We start from the raw sequence: 15,831 nt of genomic DNA, 5'->3' as shown, positions 1-15,831 counted from the left end.
CTCTAGAGTGATCAGCTTTAGTAGATGCATACTACATCTCTAAAGATCTCGAGGTAAGTACGCTTAAAAATTTATTTTTTACATTCGAACTTTATGAGTCTCGATGTACAGATACTAAAGAAATAAAAAAGTTGAACAGCAATGCCCTAAAAGCCAAGAAGGATGAATCAGATGCTGACACTTCCCTCAACGATGATGAAACAACATTTATGGTAAGGAAATTTAAGAAATTTTTTAGATTTAATAAATTTAATCAAGTGCAAGCCAAAAAAAGAAGAATAAGGAAGGTAAGATACTATAACTGCAATGAAGAAGGACGCATCAAGGATGACTGTCCAAATATGAAAAATAAGGACAATAAGAAAGGATCAAGCAAAAAACATTGAAGGCAACTTGGGATGAGACATCATCATAATCTAAATTAGAGTAATATGTTAGAGTAGCACTGATGGCAAGTCATCAAGAGGAGAGCATAGATGAAGGAGGAACTACAATGGAAGAAAGCAGTAGTGAGGAGGACGTAACCAACTTCAAATTGAATCTGATAAGTGAGGTATGTCTTCTACCTCCTGACGCTTTATTTTCATGTATTAAATCTATGACTAGATCGTTATATAAGCGTAAGTCTAAAAATACTAATTTGAAAAAGAAAGTTTTAGAATTGAAAACAATCTTAGCGGATACATGTCCTTTAGAAATATATGATATACTAAAGGATGAAAATAAAAAATTAAAGGACAAATTAAAAAATCAAAAAATTCTGCATGTGTTAATCCTAATACTTTATGAAATTATAAAAGCCTAAATTGGTACCTTAATCATAAGGGACAGATTAGAAAAGTACCACAAAAATATATACCAAAGAAATTTCTTATTAATCAGTAGGTAAAAATTTATTTTAGATCCCCAAATATTGCTTACTATAAATAAATAATTATGCATGTTTTAAATTCAAAAATATTAATTTTATTTGCTAAATTAAATATGAATGCATAGTATTCACATTTATTGTTGAATTTTTTTTCCTATTACTAAAATGAATAAACTCTTAGTAAATTTTTTTTGAAAATTTTTATCGATTAAATAATTTGTTATAGATTTTTTTTATTGAAAATCATAATTTAAAATTTAAATTTTTTTCAAAGATATATTTTGAAATTTCTGATTTGTCAGTGAATTATCTGCAAGATACGAGAATAAATAATAAAAGGGTTATAAGAAAACAACCTTATCGTAATTTATGGAAAATTTTAGATATTTTTGTGGATTTATTTGGAGATAGTATGATAGAATTTAAGGGGATAAAAATTGTTGAGTCTAAAGAGGTAAGGGAAATCACCATTTGAGGGGGCTTAATAGGGAGTTAACATTAAGTGGAGTAATTAAACCCTACTTATATAAGTAGGGCAATAGTGCCCTAACCTTTTCCCTTCATGCCTTCTCCCCCGATTGTGTCGATTAGCACTCGAGAGTCGACGGTCGTTGCAACTCTCGATCGCGCCAACACCTTGTCGCAAATCGAGTCTCCCACCTCCTCTACTCCTCAACAGAGGTCGTGTCGGCGGAGTTTTCACCGGAAAGCAGCCTCGTGCAAGGGATCTTCGGTCGAGTGAGGGGATTCAAGCTTCAATGTCGCTGGGGGTTGAATCGTCGAGATCCTGTAATCGGTCTTGGTTGGGAGTTGCACTCCAAATGGCGGTCTCGTCGTCCCAAGCCCTAAATCTGAGCTTACTCTGTCGGGTGCCCTTCGCTGCTTGTGAGGGGTCTGTCGTCGTGGTAAGTTGAGGTATGGTAGTTCGATTAGGGTTATTTAGCTATGGAGATCTGTGATTTGATGCTAGGATGGAAAGTTATGTTGACTAAGGTTTGGTCCTGGCAGTGCTTCACGGTAAAAGACTCGACTACAAATTTTTAGCAACAAGTATCAGGAGCCTTAGCAGTTGTTTTCCAACCGTGAATCAGTAGGTAAGGCCTCTACAACTTTAGGTGATTGGTCTTTTGATGTGGGCGTGGGATTCAGTTTGGATTGTGTGCTGATTAGAGTGATTGCAATTGTTTCTAGCTTTTGTAAAAGCTCCGATTGTAGATCTGTGGTAGCGGGCAACACCACTGCGCTTGTGTCGTCAGCAACACCTCCTAGCAGTGGGTCAACCGAGGTGAGGTTATTATAGAGTAAAGCGTTGGGTTATGAATACTTAGTGTTAATTGAATCTGAATCAGTGTTATGTTGTATTTAGGGAACAAATTCATGATTTGACAACCCTAATTGTTGTAGTGTAATTAGGGGGTTTGGATTTGTTTGAATAGATGAGTAATGGGGAATAGTAGAGGGTAATGAATGAGCCCCGAGTAGTTACCTGTTTCGAATATTGGTTTAGTTATTTAAATTCATACAAATTTGGTTAAAATTGATACGTTGACGCTCAAATTTATATCTATGCAGTCTCACGTTGTTGTCCCTGATAATTAGCAGATACTAGACACCATGTTTACTTGTTTGATTATGTATCCTATTGAGCATGCGGCTTCATGTAACATACCTGATTTCTGTTATATATATATGATGACTGTTGTATTGTACGCATTATGTCATTGCATGCATGTCGGCGACCATGTCTCCCTTGTGGCTTAGAGGGTCGTTGGCCAGGGCCGCACACTCGACCACTCATTGCTCACTCACGAAGTAGTGATAGCTGGAGTTGCGAGTAGCAAGGACCCCCGTCGCAAACATAGCTAGTTATCTACTATGCAACTGTCCCCTCAGCCACTCGAGAGTTGTGGTAGCCGGAGTGGTGTACAGTCTGTCATTGTCCCAGCCTCTCGACCATACCGGGGTCATGGTACTAGAGGGGTGGGCGGGAGTAATCATCCATGCATACGTTGTTTATGTTATACTTGTTTATGCTGTTGTGTGTTTACTTATGCAGTTCTTTTATCATATACCTGTTATATATGCTTGGACACTGGTTTCTTTGATAGTATACCTTACATGTGATCCTGGTAGTTATAAGCAGCACTGTAGTAGATTTGTGCTACTTCTGACCCTATACAACTAGCTTAGGATATAGTTTCAGGTATGATTATGTACTATGATTTCACAGTAGTATCTGCTATTTATCTCTCCGAGACTGTATACTGTTGTATCCATAGTTCATTATTTCACTCTTGCACTATCTACCTATTATCCGTTGAGTCTTAGCACTCACCACCCGTAAATTAGTTTTCTTTCGCCAGGTAGCCGTTAGTTGATACCAATACACTTGGAGGAGGATCCTCACTGGCCGGTCCCACGTCGCTTCCGTTGATGGATTTCTGGTTTTGTTTATCATTTTAGTTGTGATTTGATCTTGTGAACTTGGTATTGTAATAACCCGTAGTGGACTTAGTGTTATCTTGTATTTGGATTTGTTTTGTCGAGGAGTCAAGCCGAGCCGGCCCGCGGGGAGTAGTTTTGTTATTTTGTGCTTGATATTTGTTTTTCCACTATGTTTTATCAGCCGTGTGGGTTGCGTATTATCTACATGGATGTGTTTAGATCCAGCCGTGTTGGCTGTGTTTTGCATATGAGTAACTTTTGGCTATGTATACTGGTTTCATATGTCTCTACTACAGGGGAGGTGTTGTCTGATTTTCATCGGATAACCTTACCCTCAGGGCGTGATAATTTATTGGTATCAGAGCCATAGGTTTACGATGCCTATTTTGCAAGTTTTGGATTTTCCATGATTTAAATCCTCGAAGTGACTTTTTGGGATTTGGGATCAGGCAGTGGCGAAATACCTCCAAGTTATAGGATGTAAGTTTTATGAGTATAATCATATATTATTGGTAGTACTCATTAGTTGTTGATACCAGGTATGAGACGAGGTCGGTCAGCAGCTGGTTATCGTCGTGGTCCGGGATGACCACGGAAACAATCTATCGAGGTTGGGGAGCCATAACCAGTGACCCAGGAGGCGGATTCTTCTAAGGATCCAACTGATGTTGAGACTGTTAGCCAGGGATAGGCCCATCCGATTCCTAATAGATATCAGAGATGTCATCCTCAAGAAATTCCTTACATTGTACCACCTGTGGGGGATCAGGGATTTCAACCACAGGGGATTTCTTCCACGATACCATCAGTTGTACCTGCACCTACTACTACTGGCTAGATAAGGGGTAGAGCTTGTATACCGTTGCTGGCGAGATCAGTCAAGGACAGATTTACTTTATACCAGGGCAGAGCAGATCCTTGGTCTGCTCGTAGTTGGTTGATGAATTTGGAGAGCACCTTCGGGTACATGAATTGTACGGATGAGGAAAAAGTGGAACTAGCTTCATATCACCTCCGAGATTAGGCGGTCACATGGTGGAACATGCAGAAGATGCTTTTTGGGGAGCAACGCATCACGTGGTCGATGTTCCGAGATGCTTTCGATTGGCAGCATTTTCCTGCTACGTTTCGTCAAACCCGATGCCGAGAATTTTTGAACCTCAAGCAAGGCGACAGTTCAATGATGGAGTACAACGTAGAATTTTGTAGACTGGCTGAATTTTTTCCTCACTTAGTGGCACTGGCACAGGATTATGATTATATGCAAAAGTTTACCCAGGGTCTTGTAGCATACATTCGGCTCAAGATGTCCGGATTTCCTGGTAGCTCATGCCGAGGGGTATTGGATTGTGCATTGTTTATCGAGATGACTCAGCAGCAAGTGACTCAAGAGAAAGGTAATGATAAACGGTGGTCTCAGAAAAGAGGGAATAGGAGCCAGGGTTCTTGGGCTACTTCCGGAGGATCTTCTTGGCCTCAGAAGACGGGGTGAACATCAGATGGAGGTTCTCGTTTCTCTCAACATGATCGGAATAAGGACTTTGGTGGGACCATGTGTTTTCAGTGTGGTTCCAAGAGTCACACCAAGAATAATTGTTCATTGGATCATTCTATATGCTTCTATTGTAAACTTCCAGGGCATGAGAGTCGGAATTGTACTCTGAAGGTACAGTTGGAGGCTACTAAAGTTACATCACAGGGGGGACAACCCTCATAGTCACAACCACAGAGAGGATCTCAGAAGACTCAGAGTGCCCATGTCGGTAGAGACCGTCGCCTCCTCAGGGACAGATATATCATATGCAGAGTCAGGAACCAACGACCACACAGTATTTTGTTGCAGCATCTTCTCATCAGGCATATCCGGTACAGCGGGGTTTCCATCCACCTCAGCCTTATTCGTCATTCCTGCAACAACCTCAGTCTCAGTGTCAGCAACCGGCTGCCGCATCTCTGATTCCAGCTCAAACCAACCCAGGGATGCCACAGCCGAGTTCAGAGGTGGGTCGCTTTTATGTTGTGACATAGGAGGAGGCACAGCAGGCTGAAGGATCAGTTTTCTGAGGTACTATTTCAGTTTATTCATTTACTACAGATCTATTGATAGATACTGGCAGTTCTCATTCATTCATATCTCGGGTGTTTCTGGGTAAAATCGGGAGGCTGCCTACTCATCGGACCCATGGGTTAACAGTATCTCTACCATCTGGTGAGGTACTAAGTATTAGTCTGGACGTCATAGGATGTCCTTTAGACTTCAATGGTCAAACTCTTATGGTGGATCTACAAGTATTAGAAATGGTGGAATTCGACATTATTTTGGGCATGGATTGGCTGGCTATGAACCATGCCATAGTTGACTGTGGAGCGAGAGTAGTCACATTCCGACCTCCCGGTCAACTATCATGGATTTTCATTGGAACCGGGGGTGATGGGATATCATTTATTTCAGCACTACAAGCGAGGGTGTCAGGGATATTTGCTATCCATGATTAAAGCTGGTTTGGACGGATTACCTCAACTCTCGGACGTTCCTATTGTTCGAAAATTTCCAAATGTGTTCCCAGACGAACTCCCTGGCTTGCCTCCTAAAAGGCAAGTCGAGTTTACGATTGAGATGATTCCAGGAACTGCACCGATATCAAAGACTCCCTATCGTATGGCACCAAAGGAATTAGGGGAGCTGAAGGTTCAGTTGCAAGAGTTGTTGGACAGAGGATTTATCCGTCCCAGTGTTTCTCCATAGGGAGCCCCGGTACTCTTCGTTAAGAAGAAGGATGGATCATTGAGATTATGTATTGATTACCGACAGCTGAATGCGATGACTATTAAGAACAAATACCCATTATCATGTATAGAAGATTTATTTGATCAGCTGAAGGATACCTGTGGATATTCTAAGATTGATTTACGCTCAGGCTATCATCAGCTCAGGGTTAGAGATACAGATATCTGAAGACAGCGTTTCACACTCGTTATAGTCACTATGAATTCTTGGTAATGTCATTTGGATTTACCAATGCTCCAGCAGTATTTATGGATCTTATGAACAGAGTGTTCCTTGAGTACTTGGATCAGTTGGTCATCGTGTTCATTGACGATATTCTGATATATTCCCGATCTGAGGAGGAACACAAGTGACACCTTCGCATAGTTTTAGAGACGCTACGGCGAGAACATCTCTATGCGAAGTTTAGTAAATGCACATTTTGGCAACCTTCAGTGAGTTTTTTTGGACACATTGTTTCCAGCAGAGATATATCAGTCGATTCACAAAAGATTTAGGTCATCACTAGCTGGGAGCAGCAAAAGACGGTACAGGAGATACGTAGTTTCTTGGGATTAGCTGGGTATTATTGGAGGTTCATCGAAGGTTTCTCCAGCATAGCCTTACCTTTGACACGATTGACCCGAAAGGGAGAGAAATTACGTTGGAAAGAATCTTGTGAAAAGAGTTTCCAGGAGCTCAAGCAGAGGCTCATTACGGCACCAATACTAGTACTTCCCTCTGGTGTGGGTGGATTCGTTCTTTTCACTGACGCGTCATATCAGGGATTGAGTGCAGTACTTATGGAGCACGACCGAGTGGTATCATATGCTTTCCGTCAATTGAATGATCATGAGAGAAATTATCCAATCCATGATTTGGAGTTGGCAGCTATCATTTTCACACTGAAAATTTGGCGACATCATGATGGGATCACCTTTGATATTTACACAGATCATAAGAGCCTTAAGTACTTGTTTACTCATAAGGAATTGAATCTGCGACAAAGAATATGGATAGAATTTCTGAAAGATTATGATTGCACAATTAACTATCACCCGGGGAAAGCCAACGTGGTGGTCGATGCCTTGAGTAGAAAATCCAGATGGGTTTTGGCTTGTCACCGAGTGATGGTTACGGAATTGATACAGAGTTTCTCTGAGTTGGGGTTGGTGGAGCAACGACAAACAGAGCGAGGCATTCTAGTCTTCATGGTTGCCCAGTCACCTATTGTTGAGCGTATTAAAGAGAGTCATGCTATAGATCAGCATCTACAGTTTTTATGTAGCAGAGTTATCTCAGGACAGCAGACGGAGTTTTTCTGTGATGATAATGGAATTCTATATTTCCGTGGAAGATTATGTGTTCCCGATTCGCATCCTATTCAGGAGGATTTGCTACAGGAAGCACATCGATCTAGATTTGCGATTCATCCAGGAGGTACTCACATGTATAGGGATTTGAAATGATCTTACAGGTGGAATGACATGAAGAAGGACATTGCGAAATTCGTGGCACAATGTTTAGTATGTCAGCAGCTAGAGGCGGAGCATCAGAGGCTAGCTGGTTGACTTCAGAGGATAGAAATACCGGAATGGAAATGGGAGCATATCACTATGGATTTTGTGGTAGGCCTACCCCGGACCTATAAGGGACGTGATGTAATTTGGGTAATCATTGATCGGTTAACCAAATCTACACACTTTCTACCGATTAGAAAGATAGAATCATTAGATCGATTGACAGATTTATACTGTAGAGAGATCATTAGATTGCATGGTATACCTCTAAGTATTATATCAGATAGGGATCCATGATTTACTTCTCGATTTTGGCAGAGTCTCAGCAAGCCATGAGTACGGAGCTCCGTTTTAGTACAGCATTTCACCCTCAAACTGATGGACAGTCGGAGCGTACTATATAGACATTGGAGGACCTACTGAGACCTTGTATTATGGACTTCGGTGGTAGTTGGGATGATCATATGCACTTGGTTGAGTTTGCATATAACAACAGTTATCACTCGGTGATTCAGATGGCACCATTTAAGGCATTGTATGGCAGAGCATGTAGAACTCCTACTTTATGGGAAGAGGTTAGAGAATCGCAAGTCTTGGGCCTGCAACGTATTCAGCGAGATGCAGAGTTAGTTGGCACCATTAGACGCAGAATGTCAGAAGATCAGGATCAACAGAAAAGTTATGCAAATCGGAGGGGGAGACCTTTAGAGTTTTCTGTGGACGATCATGTGTTCCTGCGAGTGTCTCCCACCAAAGGAGTTAAAAGGTTTGGATTGAAGGGTAAGTTAGATCCTCATTACATCGGACCCTTTCAGATATTTGAGAGGATAGGTGAGGTAGCTTATCGATTAGCGCTGCCACCATCACTTGCTGGGATGCATGATGTATTCCATGTGTCTATGTTGAGAAAGTACGTGTCACACCCTATGCATATTTTGACAGATGTATCAATCACACTTCAGCCAGATGTAACATATGAGGAGGTTCCAATTCGGATATTGGATCGCAGGGAACGTCAGAAGCGAAATAAACAATCTGACTTGTCAAGATTGGATGGAAGCATCATTCAAATGACGAAGCAACTTGGGAGCTTGAGGATAAGATCCGAGCGCAGTACCCACAGTTGTTTAATGAAGGTATGTAAAGTTATTCCATTAGTGGTAATGATTACACATGTCATTTGTTTTTAACGCAGTTATGTTATAAATTTGGGGACCAAATTTTTGTTAGAGGGGGAAAATGTGAGATACAGGAATAAATAATAAAATGATTATAAGAGAACAACCTTATCGCAATTTATGAGAATTTTTAGATATTTTTGTAGATTTACTTGGAGATAGTATGGTAGAGTTTAAGGGGATAAAAATTGTTGAGTCTAAAGAGGTAAGGGAAATCATCATTTGAGGGGGCTTAATAGGGAGTTAACATTAAGTGGAGTAATTAAACCCTACTTATATAAGTAGGGTAACAGTGCCCTAACCTTTCCCCTTCGTGCCTTCTCCCCCGATTGCGCCGATTAGCACTCGAGAGTCTCAAGTATATGGAGGTATTCTTCAAAATCGACTTTGAGATTTTCTTTTAATTATAAAGTATGATTTTGTAGCACCTAAGGATCAACATGGAGCTGATAAAGAATACACGTGGACAAATAAAAAATAAGCCAACTTCGTGGCTAATGGAAAAAAGCATAATTCCATCTACTTAGTGTTCTTCCGCCCCAGGAGGTTACCCGAATCGAAAGCTGCAATTCTGCCAAAGATCTCTGAAAAAAAAAATTCTGGAGCTTCACGAGGGTACTTCGGAAGCCAAATTAGTGAGACGAAACATCCTCCAAAGTCCACTGACGAACCTCCGGATGAACAAGGGAGAAAAGATAGCCCAACTCCATGCGAAAATCAAAGAATTGATCACCCAACTCAACAATATCGGAGAATCGATAGCGAACTGAGATTCTATCTGGTACGCACTTAACGCTTTTCCGAGAACTGTAGAGTGGTCAGCTTTAGTAGATACATACTACATCTTTAAAGATATTGAGGTAAGTACGCTTAAAATCTATTTTCTACTTTTGAACTTTATGAGTCTCGATGTACAAATACTAAAGAAACAAAAAAGTTGAACAACATTATCCTAAAAGCCAAGAAGGATGAATCAGACGCCGACACTTCCCTCAACGATGATGAAACAACATTTATGGTAAGGAAATTTAAGAAATTTTTTAGATTTAATAAATTTAATCAAGTGCAGGCTAAAAAAAGAAGAATAAGGAAGGTAAGATACTATAACTGCAATGAAGAAGAACACATCAAGGATGACCGTCCAAAGATGAAAAAGAAGGACAACAAGAAAGGGTCAAGCACAAAACATTGAAGGCAACTTGGGATGAGACATCATCAGAATCTCAATTAGAGTAATATGTTAGAGTAGCACTGATGGCAAGTCATCAAGAGGAGAGCATAGATGATGGAGGAGCCACAACGGAAGAAAGCAGTAGTGAGGAGGACGTAACCAACTTCAAATTAGATATGATAAGTGAGGTATGTCTACTACCTCCTGACGTTTTATTTTCATGTATTAAATCTATGACTAGATCGTTATATAAGCGTAAGTCTAAAAATACTAATTTGAAAAAGAAAATTTTAGAATTGAAAACAATCTTAGCAGATACATGTCCTTTAGAAATATATGATATAATAAAGGATGAAAATAAAAAATTAAAGGACCAAATTAAAAAATTAAAAAATTTTGCATGTGTTAATCCTAATACTTTATGAAATTATAAAAGTCTAAATTGGTACCTTAATCATAAGGGACATATTAGAAAAGTATCACAAAAATATATACCAAAAAAATTTCTTATTAACCAGTAGGTAAAAAATTATTTTAGATCCCCAAATATTGCTTACTATAAATAAATAATTATGCATGTTATCAATTCAAAAATATTAATTTTATTTGCTCAATTAAATTTGAATGCATAGTATTCACATTTATTGTTGAATTTTTTCCCTATTGCTAAAATAAATAAACTCTTAGTAAAATTTTTTTGAAAATTTTTATCGATTAAATAATTTGTTATAGATTTTTTTTATTGAAAATCATAATTTAAAATTTAAAATTTAAAATTTTAAATTTTAAATTTTTTCAGAGATATATTTTGAAATTTCTGATTTGTCAGTGAATTATCTGTGAGATAGGGGAATAAATAATAAAAGGGTTATAAGAAAACAACCTTAGCGTAATTTATGGAAATTTTTAGACATTTTTGTGGATTTATTTAGAGATAGTATGATAGAGTTTAAGGGGATAAAAATTGTTGAGTCTAAAGAGGTAAGGGAAATCACCATTTGAGGGGGCTTAATAGGGAGTTTGTTGGTTGCTACTCGGAATATCGTACCGGCTTCACTGTACAAAAATTTTTGTACAAGTGTCGAGCCTTTCCTAACAACCTATTGTGTTCTTTAGAAATTAAACTTGGAATCACAAACAGAACTTAACATTATTGATTTCAAATTTAACTTATCTGTTCTTAGAAGTTTAGACTTGGATCGCAAGCAGAACTTTACACTATTGATCCGAGTCACCCATGTTACAAAGACGATTAAATATTTATTTCTAAAATTAGCTTTCAGTGATGAATGGCGAGGCACTAGGCCTTCTTGGTTATAGGAGCAACCACCACTGACTAGGCAAAGCCTTTTAAAAAAAATCAATATTTAATCTTCTTACAGTAACGCTAGGTTAACCACTAAAAATAATCGAATCACAAGATCAAAAAAGAAAAACAAAAGAACACACAAATCGAAACATAAATCGATTCCTAGAATCACTAGCCTCTTGTGTTTGGAATTCTTACAAAGAAAAACTAGCATGATGCGGAAAACAATTACTAGTTATACCTTTCTTTGTAAACTTTAATAACCTCTTGATCTTCTACCGTATTCCTCTTCTAACCTCGGACGTTGTGTGGGCAACAATCTTTCGAGATGAGAACCACCCAAGCCTCTTCTTCTTCTTGCAAGGTTCGGCCACCACCCTTCCTCCAAGGATGTAGAGATTCGGCCACCACCACCAAGCTCCAAGGGATGCTAAAACAAAGCCTCCTATGTCTCCTTCTTCCTCTAACAAGATCCGGCCACCACCAAACTCCTTGAGATGAGGATGTCGCCAGCCACCAAGGAAGAAAAATAGGAGAAGAGGATGAAGAGAAGGTCGGCCACACTACCAAGGAAGAGGGAGGAAAATAGAATAGAGTTGTGTCTCATGAAGGCACCTCTACCCCCTCTTTTATATTCCTTGGTCTTGGCAAATAAGGAAATATAATTAAAAACTCCTTATTTTCCTTGCCAATGGTTATTAAGGAAATTTTAATTAAAATTTCCTTACAACCTTCACATGGCCAGCCATCACCATGCCTCACAAATAAGGAAAGTTTTCGCCAAAAACTAAAACTTCCTTATTTACTTTCGAAAAATTTTAAAAAATAAAATTTCCTCTTTTGTATCCCTTCATGGTAGGTTATAAAAAGAAACTTTTATAATTTAAAAATTTATCTTTTTAAACATGTAGATGATTTACATAAAAGGAAAGTTTTCGCCAAAATTAAAATCTTCCTTTTAAAACTACAAATAAGGAAAGAGATTAAACTCTTTTCCTAATCTTTTGTAAAAAACTATAAAAGACAAGATTTAAATTTTAAACTTTCTTTTAAATCATGGCTTCCACATTAGAAAAAATTTTAAAAAATAAAATCCCTTTTATTTTTATTTGGTCGGCCACATAAAGCTTGGGTTCAAGCTAGGGACGGCCATAACAATGCACCCATGAACCAAGCTTTGGCCGGCCCAAGCTTGGTCTCCAAGCTAGCTTGGCTGGCCCCTATAGGATGGGTAAGAAGGTGGGTATAGGTGGATATAATACTCTATAACTAAGAGGCTATGATAGGGACTGAGAGGAGGAATTGGTTTTGGTCTCCCGATGAAATTAAGCTTCTCGTGTTCACCCCAAATACCTAACTTAATTTCATCAATATTAATTCATTCCACTAAAAAATTATTATTGAACTACCGCACCAATCTCAAATTACATTTTGGGCTCCTTCTTATTATGAGTGTGTTAGTCTCCCTGTGTTTAAGATATCAAATGTTCATTAATTCAAATGAGTTACTGACAACTCACTTAATTAATATCTTGTTCCAAGAGTAGTAGCACTCAACATTATCGTCATGTCGGACTAAGTCCACCTGCAGAATTTAACATAATAATCCTTATGAGCTCCTCTTGTGGACATTATCAACCTAGATTACTAGGACACCGTTTCCTTCTATAATCAATAACACACACTATAAGTAATATTATTTCTCAACTTATTGGGCTTATTGACTTATCGAACTAAATCTCATCCATTGATAAATTAAATAAATAGATATTAAATATATGTGCTTGTTATTATATTAGGATTAAGAGTACACACTTCCATAATAATAGAGGTTTCTTTTATGAAGTCAGTGTAAAAAGAAACTACCTCAAATGGTCCTACTCAATATACTCTAAGTGTACTAGTTAATTATATAGTCAAGATAAACTAACACCTAATTACACTAAGACCTTCCAATGGTTTGTTCCTATCCATCTTGGTCGTGAGCAATTGTTTATAATTTATAAGGAACTGATAACATTATCTTCTGTGTGTGACACCACACACTATGTTATCTATAATATAAATTAAATGAACAACTGTATTTAACAAATAAGCACAGACATTTGACCAATGTGATTCTTTATTCAAAAATAAATATTTACAAAAGTTAGGCTTTTAGTATACACTCTAACAGAGTTAACATTAAGTGGAGTAATTAAACCCTACTTATATAAGCAGGGCAACAGTGCCCTAACCTTTTCCCTTCATGCCTTCTCCCCCGATTGTGTCGATTAGCACTCGAGAGCCAACGGTCATTGCAACACTCGATTGCGCCAGCACCTTATCGCAAATCGAGTCTCCCACCTCCTCTACTCCTCAACGGAGGTCGCGTCAGCGGAGTTTTCACCGGAAAGCAGCCTCGTGCAAGGGATCATAGGTCGAGTGAGGGGACTCAAGCTTCGGTGTCGCTGGGGGTTGAATCGTCGTGATCCTGTGCTCGGTCTTGGTTGGGAGTTGCGCTCCAAACGGTGATCTCGTCGTCCCAAGCCCTAAATTCGAGCTTACTCTGTCGAGTGCCATTCGTTGCTTGTGAGGGGTCTATCGTCGAGGTAAGTTGAGGTATGGTAGTTCAATTAGGGTTCTTTAGCTATGGAGATCTGTGATTTGATGCTAGGATGGGAAGTTATGTTGACTAAGGTTTGGTCCTGGCAGTGCTTCACAGTAAAAGACTCGACTACAAATTTTTAGCAGCAAGTATCAGAAGCCTGAGCAGTTGTTTTCCGACTGTGAATCAGTAGGTAAGGCCTCTACAACTTCAGGTGATTGGTCTTTTGATGTGGGCATGGGATTCAGTTTGGATCGTGTGCTAATTAGAGTGATTGCAATTGTTTCTAGCTTTTGTAAAAGCTCCGATTGTAGATCTGTGGCAGCGGGCAACACCACTACGCTTGTGCTGGCAACAACACCTCTTAGCAGTGGGTTAACCGAGGTGAGGTTATTGTAGAGTAAAGCCTTGGGTTATGAATACTTAGTGTTAATTTAATCTGAATCAGTGTTATGTTGTATTTAGGGAACAAATTTATGATTTGGCAACCCTAATTGTTGTAGTGTAATTAGGCGGTTTGGATTTGTTTGAGTAGATGAGCAATGGGGAATAGTAGAGGGTAAAGAATGTGCCCCGAGAAGTTACTTGTTTCGTATGGTGGTTTAGTTATTTAAATTCATACAAATTTGGTTAAAATTGATACGTTGATGTAGGACTTTGATCGAGGCGGTTGTCGTGACGAAGTTGACATCGAATTCAGACTATATTTAGAGGCGGGTACATCTTGACTTGTTTCTTTAGCTATTGCCCTTCGTGCATGAGTTGTTTGTGGATTAGAGTTGATGTTTACCTTGACTCCACTCATATTATTTTCTTGTGCTTGATATTTTATCCACCCAACCTTTGAGATGCTCAAATTTATATCTATACAGTCTCACGTTGTTGTCCATGATAATTAGCAGATACTAGACACCATGTTTACTTGTTTGATTATGTATCATATTGAGCATGCGGCTTCATGTAGCATACCTAATTTCTGTTATATATATATGATGAATGTTGCATTGTACGCATCATGTCATTACATGCATGTCGGCGACCATGTCTCCCTTGTGGTTAAGAGGGTCATTGGTCAGGATCGCACACTCGACAACTCATGGATAGTGGTAGTTGGAGTATGCCGCTTGTCCTGACATGCTCCCACTCGCTCACTCATGGGGTAGTGATAGATGGAGTTGCGAATAGCAGGGACCCCCGTCGCAGACGTAGCTACTTGGCTACTATGCAACTGTCCCCTCGGCTACTCAAAAGTAGTGGTAGTTGGAGTGGTGTACAGTCTGTCATTGTCCCAGCCTCTCGACCATACTAGGGTCATGGTACTAGAGGGGTGGACGGGAGTCCGTGCATACGTTGTTTCTGTTATATTTGTTTATGTTGTTGTGTGTTTACTTATGCAGTTCTTTTATCATATACCTGTTATATATGCTTAGACATTGGTTTCTTTGATAGTATACCTTACATGTGATCCTGGTAGTTATGAGCAGCACTGTAGCAGATTTGTGCTACTTCTGACCCTATACAACTAGCTTAGGATATGGTTTCAGGTATGGTTATGTACTATGATTTCACAGTAGTATCTACTATTTATCTCTCCGAGACTGTATACTGTTGTATCCTTAGTTCATTATTTCACTCATGCACTATCTACCTATTATCCGCTGAGTCTTAGCACTCACCACCCGTAAATTGGTTTTCTTTCGCCAGGTAGTCGTTAGTTGATACCAGTACACTTGGAGGAGGATCCTGACTGGCCGGTCCCACGTCGCTTCCGAGGATGGATTTCTGGTTTTGTTTATCGTTTTGGATGTGATTTGAACTTGTGAACTTGGTATTGTAATAACCTGTAGTGGACTTGGTGTTATCTTGTATTTGGATTTGTTTTGTCGAGGAGTCAAGCCGGGTCGGCCCGCAGTGAGTAGTTTTGTTATTTTGTGCTTGATATTTGTTTTCCACTGTGTTTTATTCAGCCGAGTGAGTTGCGTA

At 39.1% G+C, this 15,831-nt stretch overlaps 1 long non-coding RNA gene across 3 annotated transcripts; it reads left to right on the top strand.

Moving 5' to 3' along the window:
• Positions 1-1,418: 1,418 nt before the first annotated feature.
• On the top strand, positions 1,419-15,831 carry LOC122051141. Of its 3 annotated transcripts, none has more exons than XR_006131334.1 (4): positions 1,419-1,786; positions 1,880-1,965; positions 2,063-2,156; positions 15,553-15,831. It is a non-coding gene; the product is annotated as an uncharacterized LOC122051141 (long non-coding RNA). The 3 variants fall into 3 exon arrangements; XR_006131335.1 differs by lacking the exon at positions 15,553-15,831 and adding an exon at positions 3,221-3,581; XR_006131336.1 differs by lacking the exon at positions 15,553-15,831 and adding an exon at positions 3,235-3,581 and having other exon boundaries at positions 1,421-1,786.

The sequence above is a fragment of the Zingiber officinale genome, chromosome 3A (assembly GCF_018446385.1).
Source record: "Zingiber officinale cultivar Zhangliang chromosome 3A, Zo_v1.1, whole genome shotgun sequence".
In the NCBI taxonomy this organism is placed as follows: Eukaryota; Viridiplantae; Streptophyta; class Magnoliopsida; order Zingiberales; family Zingiberaceae; genus Zingiber; species Zingiber officinale.
This window is presented reverse-complemented; position numbering and strand designations above follow the sequence as displayed.